We start from the raw sequence: 17,909 nt of genomic DNA, 5'->3' as shown, positions 1-17,909 counted from the left end.
ATTTCTAATATATTTATGTTTACAAATATGAACCTGCAATAGATTTGCCAATCTCCACGCAGAGTTGTCGACCCTTGCTCTCACATACAATCTCTGCCACCACAGGAAAATCCTACCAGATTTGGTAATATTTATTTTTTTGGTTTAAGTATATATTAGGTTCATAATAAAAAAAACACGCAAAATTAAACAAAGTAAAAGTAACAACGGTAAAATTATTGTACCAAGTGCCTAGGCTATCATCACATGGTAGGTTATGACGGCGGGGATTTGATCCAGCTATCCTGGTTCCAGTCAAATCCCTGCTGCGTAGCTTAGATTTGCATCGTCAGTTGAGTATTACTATGCAGAACTAACATTCACATGGTCCAAAATGAAAATGCCGAACTTGAAAGTGATGAATTCTGGTTAGCACAATTTGACTCTTGAACCCGAGTAATAGCTACAATGGTAGTAAATGACTGTAAGGTGAAATTTACACTAAGAATGTGGAACAAAACGACGATGAAACCACTTGGTGAAGTGACACTTCCTGTCAGGATTGAAATCGGTGCAAGAAATTAACCTGATAAACATTAACACAGATGCCTTTGTGGGGAAAGTTGAGAAAGATCTTGGTGATCAAGGTGAAGCTAAGCTCTACGTAGAAGAAGATGCCAAACCAATTGTTTTGTCAGCACGAAAGATACCAATCGCCATCAAAGGCCAAGTGAAACAAGAACTTGACAAGCTTGTAGAAAGAGGTATTCATTTTCCAGTCAAAGAGCCGACTGAATGGGTGAACCAGATGGCCGTGGTACGAAAATCTTCCGGGTACCTGCGTTTCTGCATAGACCCCCAACCTTTAAACAAAGTGTTGAAAAGAGAGCGGTACAGACTTACCACATTTGATGATGTCTTGCCAAATCTCAACCAGGCAAAGTTGTTCACCAAAATGGATGTCAAAGAAGCATTAGAGTCGAGCAAGCTCACAACGATGATAACCCCTTTTGGACGATTCCGATGGTCAAGATTACCATTTGGGCTATGTGTATCAAGCGAGATCTTTGCGAGAAAGCTAAACGAAGCTTTGAATGGTCTCGAAGGCATTTTTGTGATCGCAGATAATATCATTGGCTGCGGTGAAACAGAACAATCAGCAAAGTCGGACAATGACCGTAAACTGAAATCACTTGCAAAACGATGCTCAGAACAGAACATAATTCTGAATGAAGAAAAGACAGAGGTCGGAAAAGAAGTGATCTTTCATGGACACAGAATAACAGACAAAGGTGTTTTGCCCGATGAGAACAAAGTGAAAGCCATCCAAAACATGCCGAAGCCGAAAAATGTCACAGAGGTTCGACAACTCTGCGGACTAGTGCAATACATGAGCAAATTTCTACCTGATCTTGCGTCGACCATGGAGCCCATTCGTCAACTAACGCGTAAAGATGCTAGGTGGGAATGGACAAATGAGTGTGACGAAAGCTTAGAAAAAGTGAAAGCGCAAATCACGAGCGCTCTAGTTTTGGCGTACTTTGATCCTGAAAAAGTAGTAGTGCAGAACGATCATAAACGATTAGAGACTATTTTGAAAAAGCCTTTGGGACAAGCGCCAAAACGACTTCAAGATACATTTTGTATAATTATGAAACTCCTGAGGTATGACATCGAGTTCCAGTTTGTGAAGGGCTCAGATCTCGTGATCGCGGACGCTCTGAGTCGTGCATACCCAGAATCAAAGGAAAATGAAACTGCAGATCGGTTGGACATTCGAAATGTCAAAAATGGTGCATTCGACCAGTTTCTATATGCAAGAACTCTGGAAATCAGGCGTGCAAAAGAAGAAGATTCGTCAATGCAAGAGCTTCAGACCTTGATAATTACTGGTTGACCAAAAAAGTGACATCAGTGCTGAACTCGGACAATATTACCCTCACAGAGATACTCTTAGTGTACAAGATGGAGTGATCTTCAAAGGTGAAGCAATATTTATTCCAAAAAGCCTGAGAAAAGAAATGCTGCAAAGACTGCACAAAGCACATCTAGGTTATGATAGTACGGACAGAAGAGCCCACGGAACGATATTCTGGCCGGGAATGAGAGCAGAACTGAAAGAGTTCATGAAAAAATTGTGTACAGTGTGAGGACAGAAAACTTCCCCCTCAATACAAAAAGTTGAAACAACATAGTGGTGGACTACGAGCTTGGGACAAGGTCGAATCGGACTTGTTCCAAATACAGAACAGATTATATCTCGTCGTCGTAGACTACCACACCAGCTTCATCGAAGTGGACCTTCTGACAGCAGCAACCAGCCAGCAAGTGAAGAAACACTTGGCTAGATCCGGAATTCCTAGAGAACTGATAACCGACGGTGGACCACAGTATACGTCCACAGAATTCCGTAACTTTACACAGAAGTGGGGTAAAAAACATCATATCACGTCGCCCCACCACTCAGCATCAAACGGTAAAGCTGAGAGTGCTGTGAAAGCCATAAAAACGCTGATCATGAAGTGCCACGAGTCGCGTACGGACCCGATGGAGGCGATCCTGGAGCAACGAAGCACCCCTCGTGCCGACACCAAGAGGATTCCAGCTGAGATGATAATGGACCGAAAGCTTGGCACCAATTGTACCTTCGTGCGTGAAAGCAGAGCTAAGTTGTGAATCGTAAGTAATCTGTGAAAAGATGGTTCGATCAAAAAGCGCACGATCAACCAAAAGTAAAAATCGGTCAATCAGTGTATTCCCATGAGCAGAGCAAAAAGCCCTGGTAGAAAGGCATAGTAGAAAATATCAATTGTGATCGATATATTGTGCGTAGTGAAGAAAGTGGGCTGTATGCCAGGAATCGTGTTCATATCCGTCCGACAAAAGTCGAAGTGCAGATTCGCGAGAAATCTCCGCCTCGTTATGGCGATATGAATTCTGAAACTCGTAATCAAAGCGCGCCGAAGACGCCTGAAACTACTCGTATGACTGCAACAGCTTCAGCAGGCAACACATCAGAACCAACAACAGCTTCGGAATCCGGCCCAAGCCGATACAACCTAAGGCCCCGCGGAAACATCCAAAGACCCCAGTGTCTTGATGTTTTGTGTGAATCAATAAATAGTTTTCATATGTATAAGACTGAAGATTATATTAAAGAAAAGATATTTTAGCTACCAGCTTGATAATTTGATCAGAGTTTTAAAATGTCAAGAAATGACAAACGGTTTGAACGTGTTTAATTCTAGTTAAGTTAGTAAAAGACAAACTGTTAGAACATGTTTAATTCTAGTCAAGTTTGTACAAGTTTATATGTTTAGACTGTTCTAAAAGTATTTACTATTGTTAAGTCATCTTAGTTTTATAAGTTAAGACTATTTTTAGAGTTAAAACCATTGTCTTGATCATTTGAATTGATATTGTTAATGGATCTGAAGAACATTGTTTTTAAAGCAAGAGGGATGTTCACAGTTGATAGATATATGTTATATTGGAATGTAACCGGTAGCCAGTCTATTATATAGTTATACAAGATTTTTGTCATTTTTGTACTATTCGTAATAAAGTATTCTACACCTACAAAGACAAATCCATTCATATTTCAACTTCAAATAATAGCATTAATCAATTAACTATCCTTTCATGTTTCAATTAAAAAAAGTTTACCCAAAATAGGCCGTAAGTTTGATTAAACATAAAACTACTGCAATGTGCAAACGATCGAATACATTTACCCATTTATGCCTAGTGGACTCTCCCATCCTTCTAAATTGGATCAATTTATTTCCAAAATTAGGGATGTCTAGTATATTTATTTCTATATTAGAATATTTATTACAGAAATTCCTTTAAGCAAACAGCGCAGACCCAGATGAGACGCCGCATTATGCGACGTCTCATCTGGGTCTACGCTGTTTGCCAATGCCTTTTTTCTAGACGCTAGGCATAAAAGGGTTAACGCCAAAGTATCATGCTTCAAGCTTATCTCTGTGAAGCATATGATTTTACTTCTAACGTACACATAGTCTTTATACCGGGCCAAACGCTAAAATTATCAATGTAATGTTATCAAATCAATATGTAACGAATTCATTGCCTTATTTAGCAACGATACGGCAACCATTCATAACCTGTCAGCCTTCATGAGACGCTGCGGGTTAGGGCTTTACAGAAAAAAGAACCCGTACCATCCTCGCCACAGGCGGATCCAAGCGGGGGGGGCGGACGCGGCTTACGCCCCCACCCCCATAAAATCGCCAAAGTAAAGTCAATTAATTTGATGCTTCACACTTAACTAGGTCTAAATCACCTATTTAAACTCAGTTTTCTTCTTTTTCGTAAACAACATTTCGTGTAAATCGTGGAGCTTCCGGGGGTTTCGCCCTCCATGGATCCCCTATCAGGGCTCTCCACTGGACCCCCAGCAAATCTCTAAATATTCCTTCCCCCTAACCAGAAATCCTGGATCCGCCTCTGCTCGCCTTCGCACGTCAAGTGTAGTGGCGATCTATAAGATGCAGAAACGATCGAGAGAAATCTTCCGCTGTAAATCTGTACTACACGCTAGCCATATATTTATAATGTCAAAAACGTTTTTGCCGGCAGGTTTTGCTTCTACATGTTCTCGTATAATATGCAAGTTTTTAACGTCACCGTACCGCGCTCTGATGTAGTTCGATGTTAAATGGTAAGCAAAAACGTGAACATGAATCCTATTGAAATTAAATTAAGTACTCATACGTATTACTTAATGGTAGACGTGACGACACATCGACCAATACTGCGTCGAATCCATTTCGTGACATGAACTGACCGGTGCAATTCTATTGCATGTCATGAACAATATTATGTCAATTTGATGGCATACATTCACAAGACCGATTCCATGACATGAACTGACAGGGGCGATTCCATTGCATGACATTGACCGACCGGGGCGATTCGATTGCATGACATAAACTGACCGGGCGATTCAATTGCTTGGCATTAAATGACCGGGGCGATTACATGGCATGGAATTAAATGACCGGGGAGATTCCATGACATGAACTGACAGGGGCGATTCCATTGCATGACATTGACCGACCGGGGCGATTCCATTGCATGACATTGACCAACCGGGGCGATTCGATTGCATGACATGAACTGACCGGGCGATTCAATTGCTTGACATGAAATGACCGGGGCGATTCCATGGCATGGAATTAAATGACCGGGGAGATTCGATTGCATGACATTAACTGACCGGGGCGATTCGATTGGATGACATTTTCTGACCGGGGCGACTCAAGTGCATTACATGAACTGATCGGGGCGATTCAATTGCATGATATGAACTGACCGGGGCGACTCCATTGCATGACATGAGCTGACCGGGGCCGATGCTCACATATCTCCTTATGGTAATCTGAACGAAACTTGTACTTCAGTATAAATGTCAAAGCACATGGGAAATGTTTTTCTGTTTTCTCCGAACAAAATGATATTTTATTGACCATTCCAGCAATATATAGATGATATAAAATTCTATAGTATATTACTTTGTGTTTTTAACTTTAATATTTTCACGGATTTTAAATAACAATACATTAAGATTTCAGACCGAGTTAGACTATGTAATACAATATATATCTGCCTGTGCCTAAAACTGTATTGTTTCTTTATAAGTACTTTTGGTTTATGTATTATTTTAAAGGTAGTATAAAAATCTACATGACTACGCATTTTTTAACGTGAATAGTCTCGGAGATATTCATAAGCGAATTTTTGTAACATTTCTAGCCGATGCAGATTTTCTTATTGAATTGTACGTACCCGACTTTGCATACAACCGTATTGTTTCTATATAAAATTTTCAGATTTACGTGTCATTTTTACGTGTCATTTAAAGGTAAAATAAAAATGTACACGGTTACGAAAACTTTTTATCTTAACTTGAATAGTCTGGGAGAAAATCATAAGCGAATCTTTGTACCATTTTAGACCGATTCATATTTTTGTTATTGAAAGATACATATCCGCCTTTGCCCTAAACTTTATTATTTCTTTTTTTTTTTTTTTTTTATTTATTCAATATCATACATACAATGTAAACATGTATATGATCATACAACATAGTGATTGTACAAAGCAATAAAGTTCAGACATGTAATACAAGATATGTTAATATAGTATTTATTTTTTTAGAGAGAAAAGAAAAGAACAACAGAAGAATAGTTATGAAAAATGATGAGTTGTATAAAGGCGGAAGAAAGCATACTGGGCTTGTGTGTTTTGTTGTATATTCACAATGGTCTTGTTAGATTGAAAAAAAACTAATAATAAAAATAAACAAAACTATTTTAGAGAGATAAACTAACACTAGAGTGAAATGTATATAAGTGGACAAACATCATGAGAGTTTAATCCGATTCCATTTTTGTTCAAAGATTTGCAATGTGTCATTTCTGAGGGCTATTTCTTTCTCAATCTGGATTTTTAGTTTAAGACTATGGACAAAACAATTAAAATTTGGTACTTGTTTTTTGTACTTCATGTTAAAGATAAAATATTTCATCAATATAACCATAAAATTCACAATATTATTACAGTCTATTGATTTCAATGAGTTAATTCCGAAACTTACATTTAAGAAAGATAGTTTAACGTTTAGTTGATGTTGTTCAAGAAAAGATATTAATTGATTCCAAATAGGCTGGATGTGTTTGCACTCCCAGAAAAGATGTTCTATAGTTTCAATATTTTCACTGCAGAAGTCACACAGATTTGAGTTAGATAATTTGCATTTAAAGAGATATTTATTTGTAGCTATAATTCTATGGATGTATTTATATTGAAAATTTCTCAGTGTGCTTTCAATAGTTGCTTTATATGGCATGGTAAATATGTCTTTCCAATTAAGTTCATTTTCTCCAAAAAGGACTTGCCATTTATTTTGGATTTTGGAGTTTTCTGTAGGGTTTTTAATTTGTAGTGAGTAAAATATTTTATTTGTTTTGTTTTTTCTTCCAAGTATGTTTTCTACAAATGTTGTTTGAGTACATGGTGTATTATTTGTATTGATTTCAGATTTAATATGTATGGGTATGCTTTTGATTAGTGTGTAGTATTTCAGAAAATTATTTGAAGGTATTCCGTATATGTAGCATATATTATCAAAAGAGTAGAAATCCTTAATTCTGTAGTCATATAATTGGTCGACATATTTAACGCTTCGTTCAAACCAATCTTTATAGAAAAACGTCTTATTGTTTGAAGTTATGTCTTTATTGTTCCATAAAATAGTTTTACTGCTGTTTTGGGTTTCTAGATTATGAGTGACATCACTCCATGCTGATAGAACATCAGACAGAAATATGTTTTCGTTTGCAATTTCATGTAGGATAGTATTGTTGATGTTACATTCAAAGAGTAAAGAGTCACCATATTTTTTTAGGATTTTCTGGTAGAATAATTTCCATTTACTCGTATTGGTACTATCTAGGTATCTTTTAACCCAGCTGCATTTGATTGCATTCAAGAATGAGTCAATGTTCGTTAATTGGATACCTCCATTTTCTACAGATTGAATTAACTGAGTTCGTTTTATTTTATCAGGCTTACCGTCCCATATGAAATTAAATATTGATGATTTTATATCGTTAATAACACCATTTGGTGGATTTGGTAGGACTGTTAATACATAAATTAGTTTAGGAAGTGCAAACGTTTTCAATACTGTGTTTTTTCCGATAAGTGTAAGTTTACGGTGATGCCATGATTTAAAGCAGTTTTTAAAATTTTGTAATTTAGGTAGTATGTTTTTAAGAACTGTATCCTTTTCATTATTTTTGAAAGTAATTCCTAACGTTGTGGCTTCATCGGATGTCCAATGAAATTTCATTTCTTTTTTATATTGGACATTACTTTGTTTTAATTTACCTACTCGTAGCACAGTACATTTACTTTTGTTTAGTTTAAGACCCGATGTCATTCCGTACAAGGTTAGCGATTCTATTAGGTTATGGAAAGAATCGTAATTGTCGTTTTAAAAATAAGTTGCATCGTCAGCAAATAGGGACTGTTTGATTTCTTTCTCAGGTTCTAGTGATATGCCTTTTATGTGTTTATTTGATTGGATGTGATGTGATAGATACTCGATGCAAATAATAAATAGCGATGATGAGAGTGGACATCCTTGTCGAACCCCTCGTTCGATGTTGAAACTGTTTGAAAAGAAGCCATTGTTAATGATTAAACTGTTAATATCCGTATAGAATAGTTTGATCCATTGAATGAGACTTTCACCAAAGTTCATATTTTCTAAGCAAGAGAACATAAATGAATGATCAAGCGAATCGAATGCCTTTTCGAAGTCTGCAAAGAATATTAGACCAGGATCATTTGAATTGTTGAAATAGTTTATGCATTTTTGGATAAGACGAACGTTTTCACCAATGTAACGTCCTTTTATGAAACCAGATTGAGATTTTGAAATGATTGATGGTAATATTTTTTTTATTCTGTTTGCTATACTTTTAGTTGCAATTTTATAATCATTGTTGAGTAAACTAATTGGGCGCCAGTTCGATAAGGATTCTAAGTTTTTTCCAGGTTTTGGAATGAGTGATATTATACCTTGATTTTGAAGCGTAGTTAGGTTTTCATTATTATATGAATAGTTTAGTGATTTAATTAAATGTGTTTTGATATCATTCCAAAATATTTTATAAAACTCAATGGTGATGCCATCAGATCCTGGACTTTTGTTATTTTGCATTTCTTTTAGTGCTAATCCACATTCATATTCATTTAGTAATCCGTCACACAATAGTTTTTCATCTTGATTTAAAGCGTGATGTGTATTTTTAAAAAGGGTGTTATTTTCAACATTTTTTCGTTTATAGAGGGCTTCGAAAAATAAACGTTGTTCTTCTAGTATTTGAGTTCTGTTTGTTATATCTTTGCCATTGACTACTAATTTGTGTACAGTTTTTTTGTTCACTTCTACGTTTTTCAATGTTTGCGAAGTATTTTGTATTTTTTTCATTGTGTTCAACATGCTGTGCACGCGCTCTTAGTATTATTCCATTGAGATGTGTATGATAAATTTCATCTAATATTTGTTTTTTAACGTTATTTCATTTTCAATGTCGGTGGTATCGTTTGTGTTTGTTTGATGCAATTGTTTTTCAAGGGTTTCAATGGTTTTGATGGCTTCAGTTTCAAGTTTGTGTGTTTCTTTTTGTTTAAATGATGTGTATCTAATTGTTGTGTTACGTATATTTCCTTTAATTACTTCCCATAAGGTATTTGGGTTTGCATCTTTATTATTTGAACAGTATTTAATATTTCCTGTTTTATTTGTGTTTGATATTGTGTATCTAATAAGATGCTGTTGTTAATTTTAAAGTATCCTGGGCCTCTTTCAGGTTGTATATTGTGCAGTTTAAGTTCAACTAGAGAGTGGTCAGTCATAAATCCTGGTTTTATGTTACATGTGTCAATAATGTTGCAAAGAGACTCAGATATTAAAAAATAGTCTAATCTACAAAATATTGTTGGTTTTGTGTTTGAGTGCCAGGTGAATTTGCTTTCGTTTGGATATATTGTACGCCAGATGTCTATCATATTGTAGTTTTCAATTATGTTATTTAAAATGTTTCTATTTTTAGGATGAGTATAAAGGTTGCCCTTCTTTTTATCTAATAATGGATTAAGAACAGTATTGAAATCACCGCCGACTATATTGTTTTTATCTTGATTATTGTTTATAATGGATTGTAATGTTTCGTAAAAAGTGGAATCATCTATGTTAGGGCCGTAAACGTTGATTAATGTTAATTGTGTTTCGTGTATTTTGATATCTATACTCGCTTGTCTGCCAATTATTATTTCGTTAAAATTATCGACTGTGATCCCAATAATATTTTTTATCAGAAAGGCCACGCCTTGTTTATTAGAATGTTGACCACTAAGATAGATGTCTCCGTCCCATTCATCTTTTAAGGTTTGTGTTAAAGTATGTGTCAAGTGACTTTCTTGTAATAGGATTATACTATATTTTCTTCGTCTAACCATTTGAAGATTTGTATGCGTTTGTCTTTATTATTTAGCCCTTTTACATTTAAAGTACATATCTTAATCATTTAAAGAAGTGGAGGGTGATGTAAATGATAATTTGTGTATGCTTGTCCAGTTGGTCCCTATTTTAAAAAATGCCCAGTTGGTTTCTAGTATAAGACATAAGATATCATTACATACAAACGAAAAAAGAAAACAAAAAATATGGATACAAACAGCTGAATAGTCCATAAAAAAAGAAGCAAACAGAAATAATCACAAAAGTGATAAGAAAACAACAATAAACGATTTGTCTCCAATAGAGACATACATAAGCGCACTTCCGTACACTGGAAATGCACAAAATAATTGAAATAGTGATCTGAGTATAAAATTATATATATAACATCGTAGATTGTATGGTAACTTATAATAATAATAATATACCAATACAAAAACGACTAAATTGTGTGTGGAGGGTGGTTCGGTGCGTGTGGGTGTGTGTGTGTTTGTGTGTGTGTGCGCGCGTGTGTTATGCGCCTGTGTTGTGCATGTTCGTGGAAAGGAGTGTGCGCGCCGGTTCAGTTTATGTGTGTGAATGCGCGCGTGTGTGTGTGCGCGTGTGTGTGTGTGTTTGTGTATGGTTTGTGTGTGCGTGCACGTATTCGTGTGTGCGTGCTCGTGTGTGTGTGTGTGTGTGTGTGTGTGTGTGTGTGTGTGTGTGTGTGTGTGTGTGTGTGTGTGTGTATGTGTGTGTGTGTGTGTGTGTGTGTGTGTGTGTGTGTGTGTGTGTGTGCGTGCGTGCGTGCGTGCGTGCGTGCGTGCGTGCGTGCGTGCGTGCGTGCGTGCGTGTGTGTGTGTGTGTGTGTGTGTGTGTGCGCGCACGAGCGCTCGCGTATGTGTATGTGTGCGTGTGCTGGTTGTGTAAAACGCGTGTGTGCGGGTGCGCGTGTGTATGTGTGTGTTTGTCTGCGGTTGAGTGCGCGCGTATGTTCGTGTGTGTTTGTAAGCGTGTATGTGTGTATACATGCATGTGTTCTGTCTTATTATTTTGCACTGTGTGTACCTGTATCTCGTAAAAAAAAACGTTGTAATAATTGATAAGCTTAGGTTACAATAATGACTATAACATGACTATTACAATGACAAAATATGTATTCTTATACAAACATGTTGTGCTATTATTTGTCCAGAGGTTCACGACAGTTAAAAAGAACCTATGCACCTACTGTATTTGAAAATCATCTATTGATTATATATGTATATCTTCATTTATTGTTAAACACAATTAATGCAATCAGTACACGTTTTAATAAACTGTTGTCTGCGAAACGTTTAACAAATATCAACATTACACGATATGTGCTAAGATCAAAGACATATACACGAAAACATTCGTATGTCCGTCGCATTGTCGATCTGAAATATACGAAAAACGAAACCTACTTAGATCGACTGACGGACATTCCCACGTTTTTTGTTTGATAAGCAAACGTTTTTTAAGCATTTTGTACCTATAAAATGTAACTCTAGTATTTTCATTTTTACTGTATCTGGTCTGCAGTTAATCTAGTTCCGAAAACAAAATGAACTAGAGATACCACCAGATGTGTTTTTACTCATACAACAAAATTATGAGCGTCTTACTCTCAATAAATATTTTAATTTTTATTAACAAAAAAGATTACAAAAATGTGTTGCCCTATTTGGAAAGAATTTAATTGGCAACATAAGTGGTGTGGAGTTGTAGAGCAAATACAATATACTGAAAATTAAACAAATTATATAAAACACATATTTTCTGTATTTTCTATAACACATATATTCTACGCACCGCATGCTATATACATGTGTACATAAATATAGAAGTAGATACATATCCTCGTTTCACAGCTCATGAGCCACATAAAAAAGCGCACTTCCATACACTGGAAATACACAAAATAAAAAGTTTATATAAAGCTCCGTAGATTGTATGTAACTTATAATAGTAGTAATATAACAGTAAGAACTACAAAATTGTGTGGGGTAGTTCGGCGCGCGTGTGTTTGTGCGTGTGTGTGTGCGCATGTTGCGCGAGTATGTAATGTGCGTGTGTTGTGCATGTACGTGTAAGGGGGTGTGTGCGCGAGCGTGCATGTGTGTGTATGCGCGTGTGTGTGAATGTATGTGCGTGTGTGTGCGCGTGTGTGTATGTGTGCGTGTGTACGTGCGTGCGTGTGCGCGAGCGTGCATGCGTGTGTGTGCGTGTTCGTATGCGTGTGTGTGCGTGCGCGTGTGTTTGTGTGTCTGTGGTTGAGTGCGATTTTCTATTCTAAGCAACGCCCGCTACATATATAAATATAGATATAGATTAATATTTTTAAAAATGCCACAGTTCATGCAAACAAAAATACAAGTAAACAATGCAGACAATAATTATGTATATGAAAGGAATTTTTTTATTTTTTTATAGATATAGATGAATACCATTATATCTTTTCATAACTGAAATTTCATGACTCTCATAATAGGAAAAAGTTATTTTTTTATAGCTATAGATAAATATCCTTAAATCTTTCATAGTTCACGAAAACATAAATACAAGTATAACCGTACAGACAATAATTATGTACATAATAAGAAAATGTTACTTTTTAGCACTTTAACAAAAGTGAATGTTCAGTTTCATATTAAATGCTGATTTTTCCGAAAGACTACCAAAAAACATTACACAACGTTTATTATTTATTATTTCTAAATAACATTTCTTGTTTAAATATTTAGAGGTAATATAAAAGCTATAGCCGAAAATAAATTTAGCGATTTTAACTGTAGTAGTTCAGAAGATATTCAGTGGAGAAACTTTGAAAGATTTAAGGCCGTGGCATACATTTTTATTGAAAAGATCATATCTGCAATTTTCTTTTTATTTTTTCAAATCAGGTATCATTTTAAAATAAATATAAAAAACTAAGAGTTTAGATCAAATGGCTGAATTTTTATCAAACTGTTCCGGCGATGTTCTCTTAATTTACTAAATTGATATATCTCTTTATATCTCTATATTAAAATTTCCAAACAAAATGTAAATTTAAGATTAAACTGTAAAACTGGAAACATATATATCTAGATTTGGCTTCACTTATTACTTATAAATAATAATAGCAAGACAATAAACATTTTGAAAACACATCTGCGATAGAGGCGCAAACGCATTCTATTCAAGGGAGACCATGACCCCATTGTGGATTAAGAGCGTTTACTGGTATGCCTGTGACACCATCTGCATGCACATTTGTAGATAAGATTATCACGATAAGATGACATGCGTCACTTTCTCACGTGACTTAATCTCGTCGCCGGGCGAATTTCCGGGTATTTATATATATTTGGCTTCGCATACGTGTTGGAGTTTCATTCAAACAACCTTAATTATTTAAATGTTGCTATACTGCATTTCTGTGTTTACAAATGAAACTTAATTAGTGTAGCGATAAAATAGAAACTAGGCTAAACGTTATTTAAATGATGTATATAGACAGGGACATATACAAACAAATAATATTATAGGTCCCTGATTTAAAGTTAATGTAAATTCAAGACATGTGCAATTGGTCCGCAATCTTATTATAATTAATCTTTACTTTCGCTCCATAACTATCGGTGTAAGAATAGTTTAGAAGCGTCTGATTTGAGATGATTTTATTGAGGCTGTTTTGACAGTTTCCGCAAAGCAAGAATGAATACGATTTTTGTTTTAAACAGTTGTAATTGACTTCTATGAAGAAAAAAACCGATTAATCCGAATGAGAAAAACAACGCTGAATCATCTTTTTATCTACCAATCATATATAGTTGCATTCATATGGTAAAGGTTTATACGGTATCTGATTTTGAAAGGATTTGAGGTGTGACGGCTTTCAATTTACCAACGAATATTGCTTTTTTCCTCCAAAATCTAGCCCTTTGCAGAAAAAGTCTATTGATGTACATTTACCATTCGATTTCTCCATTGTATTTAATCGGACCGGATTTAAACTACATTTGTCAATTTTTCAAAATAAAATAATAAAAGACTACAAACTTACAGTATGCTGTTGTTGCAGATAGAGCTAAGGTAAACAATTGTTTCGTTATCATTTTAATTCTTACATTGGGACTCTGTTAAATAGGACGTATTACGTAAGTAAGACTTGAACTCAACACATTGTTAATTTTTTAATTAGTGTTTTGTAACCGTTGAGTTTTCTTCATGTGACCTTGACACATCTTGTGCTTCCGGTCATTTGAGCATTATAGACTCAAGATTTTTTGTGATTTAACGAAATGTTACAGGTAAATTCACGTTTTAATATTGCACAATTGACAAACAGATAGAAAATTAATGTTACATTAATAGTAAGCCGAGCTAAAGTTTTAATGATAACAGAAACAAAATAAGTTAGCTTTTTTAAAATGCCAAGAAATGCAACTTCCGTTAAACTGTCAGTACAGAGTTCGAAATTTGCAAGAGCCATCGCCCCTGAAGTGTTTGCTGGGCCTATAAACGTATAGAAAAAATACTGCCTTTTCTTAATTATATTTTTTTAACAATTATAGGCTACTGAAATAACCATGATAGTTTATATCCACACGTAGTTGCAATAATCAAACTCCCAGCTATTGATCCTCCGGGCCACTGGGAGTTGCAAACTGCTTACAGCATTTTCCATGTCAAGTCTCCCACCCGAAATCTGGGCAGTACTTTAAGCGGTAATATTAGCTACATAAAGTATTTTCTGCCATAAATAAATACAAACAGATCATATATATATCACTAATGCGCAAATTAAAACAACTTGCATGATGTGGTGTGCTCGCATAAAAATGATCTTAATCCAAAGTTTCAAACACATCAGTGGTTTAGGAAAATGTGTAAGTTTTTGCAAAGGAAAGGCCAAATATTCTGAAAATTCCGAATTCGAAAATACGCTATAGATTATCTCCGCAATCCCCAGCAAGATAGATCAGGGGTCTCGCGAGTGGGCAAGGTGGACAATTATTATTAGGGAAAATTAATTTTGCACAATAATTTCATGAAGGCGAAGTAACATCTCTCCTTTAAATGATATCCTTTGTGCCAGACATTTACTGATTAAAATCAATTTGATGTGGAAAATTGGACAAAGGAGGTTTCTCAGCCATAACTTGCCCCATTATCTGGTCATGCAAAGTTGAACATTCAAAAGAACAGTCTGGAGCTTTTAGACTTCTAAAAATTATTCATAGATGATGCCTTGATTAATTTCCTTGTGCTGGCTACAAATAACTATGCTTAAGCAAAGTTAAATGGCCCATTATAAAAACAATACTCTAGAATGATCAAATGGGAAGAGGTAACCTAGCATTGGCAATAAATATGGGGCTCATTTAACCTAGCATTGGCAATAAATATGGGGCTCATTTACAGGTCAGACTTGGAATCCCTGCTGTAGAATGAGATTAAACTGAATTTTCAATTTAAAACAAATATTTTTAACAAAATATGAATTTGATTTAATGTTGAAATCCTTAAAATTAACAAGGAAGTAAGAAGATTCTGAACATTACTGGTTTGTTACAATTGAAGTTTATTTGATATACCTGTTCAGGATAAAAATAATTAAAAGTACCATCATTATCAACAATCAATGAGATATAAGAAACATGTAGGTTTTATACACTTAACATGTCTTATTGTATAAAACAAGTGAAGAGTTGATTGAACGCTGAACAGAAACCACTTTTCCTTTAAGTTGCCGCAAAATATACATTTGTACGTAAAACTAAGATCTGTGACGCAAATGTACCATTTATCCAAACGATGTTACCAATTCTCCCTACATGTATATTAGCTTTAGGGAGAAGTGACTTCTCCCAAAATGTTGAGCCTAGCTAGACACCTGTAGAGCTCGTGTCTAATCAACCAATCATAATACACCGACTTTCTACTGAACCTCAGTAAGATAGATCGAATCGTCAATTCACATATTCGACTTTCAGTTTGGTAATGATTTTTTATAAACTTTTTGTTTTGAGCATTTATCCACAAACAACATGCACATTGAAACCGATGGTAACAGGTATTGTGTTTGTAACGCTGTTTTAGGTTGATTGAATTCGAATTATAGACAAACTTGAGACCTCTTATTTTGACATTGAATTTGGTTTAATCAAGAAGAACGATGAGCTGTACGTATGTACCCATAAAAGCTGACTAAAAAATCTCACTATGCAAACTTGATATTAAAAGTAAACCCACTAATCTATGGCTAGTAGAAATTGTGTTGGGCTCTTGCATTTTAGAGAAAAATCATCAGGGCTTACTATGCCATTCGCCAAATTAGCCAATGGATACAACTTGACCTATTTGGCTAAAGAAAAATTAAATTGTATTTGGCTACAACTTTTTATGCCCCCGTCTGTCTGTCTTTCCTTCACACTTTGCGTATAGGTTTCAGCGTTTAGGTTTCGAAAAATGCTCATAACTTCTATGTCCCGTCAGAGAGCAACTTGATATTTGGCATGCATGTGTATCTCATATAGCTGCACATTTTGAGTGGTGAAAGATCAAGGTCATCCTCCAAGGTCAAAGGTCAAACAAACAAATTCAAGGGAAGTAATAAGCTTCAAAGGGAGATAATTATCTGTACTTGCCAAATGATAAAAAACAATTAATAAATCAAAGCGGGGCAGTAGGGGGCATTGTGTTTCTGACAAACACATCTCTTGTTCTTTATTAAAACTTATAAAATAGCCTAAAATAGAAGAATTTTGCCATAGCAAGCAGTTGTGTAAAACATACATGCCAGACGTCCCGATCTCGGCGGGACAGTCCCGCTTTTGGGCCCTTTGTCCCGGCGTCCCGTTATGAGACGATTTGTCCCGACATTCGTAAAAAACGATGTAAGGACTATAGGTTCCCAATAAAATTCGCTATTCAAGCTCTGTTTCGCTAACACTTACCACCGCTTATCCCTTTATTGCCCCCAATTAACAATCCGATTCTACTTCTTGTGTGTACCAGTGTTGTTTATGACACCTTATCAGCGATTTATCGGCTAATTATTGATTTTATCAGGCATTTACACCATGGTGGTCTTCAAGATAGTGGTCGCTTATTGCTATCGATAGTTGTATTATAATGAAATAAATGTTGAAAATGTGTTTGTTTTTGTCTTTGTTTGAAACGGTTTAAACAATAATTGTTTTGTAAAATTAACTCTACGTCATTAATGAGTCTTTTACATTCAATGTTTAGTTCCAAAATAGCGGGATAATCTGAATGTGCAATTTACCAAAATCGCAACAAACAGTCCAATAAGTGATACCGTCTCAAGCTGATGTAACTGTTCGGTAGATAGTTTACTGTAACCCGTAATTTCAGTGTACTGGATAGCCTCCCCTGCTTTAATGTTTGCCATTGAAAGTAATATAATGAGTATTGTTGTCGTAATGTTCCAGATTTTGTACTCTAAAAAGATGAATATTATCTTCGTTGTTTGCTATTGTCTTATTTAATAAAACTGTTATTGTTATGTTTTAGATTTCATGCTTCATATCAGATGTTTTATGTCTTGAATAAAAGTTTCAAGAGTTTTTGTTAGTACTATACTGACTACAGTAGAGGTGGAATGATAGATCGTTTTAGGTGTCCTGCTTTTTGGTCAAATGTCCCGACAATTTTTTTGGAATGTCCCGCTTTGGACATAAAAAATTCTGGCATGTATGGTGTAAAATATTGCTTAAAGGCCACCAGAGTACAAAATGAGGCAGTGTTTTTTTTCCTCCATTTTTGGAATGGGGCCCTGGCCCATTGAATTGGGAAAACTAGCGACGTTTTGACTAAATTGGGAAATTATAATTTTGCTTTTATGATGTAAATTCTT

The 17,909-nt window shown here is 35.4% G+C and overlaps 1 protein-coding gene across 7 annotated transcripts in view; it reads left to right on the top strand.

Moving 5' to 3' along the window:
- The first annotated feature begins 14,245 nt into the window (after window positions 1-14,245).
- Window positions 14,246-17,909, top strand: part of LOC127833282 (GTPase-activating protein skywalker-like) — an 83,449-nt gene continuing 79,785 nt past the window's right edge. For all 7 annotated transcript variants that reach the window (XR_008027316.1, XR_008027315.1, XR_008027313.1 and 4 more), the window contains exon 1: window positions 14,246-14,337. The gene's annotated coding sequence lies outside the window, so the exon portion shown is untranslated. The remainder of the gene's footprint in view (window positions 14,338-17,909) is intronic.

Source organism: Dreissena polymorpha, chromosome 6, assembly GCF_020536995.1.
Source record: "Dreissena polymorpha isolate Duluth1 chromosome 6, UMN_Dpol_1.0, whole genome shotgun sequence".
Lineage (NCBI taxonomy): Eukaryota > Metazoa > Mollusca > Bivalvia > Myida > Dreissenidae > Dreissena > Dreissena polymorpha.
Note: the sequence above shows the minus strand (reverse complement) of the source record. Positions and strands in the feature narration are given on the sequence as shown.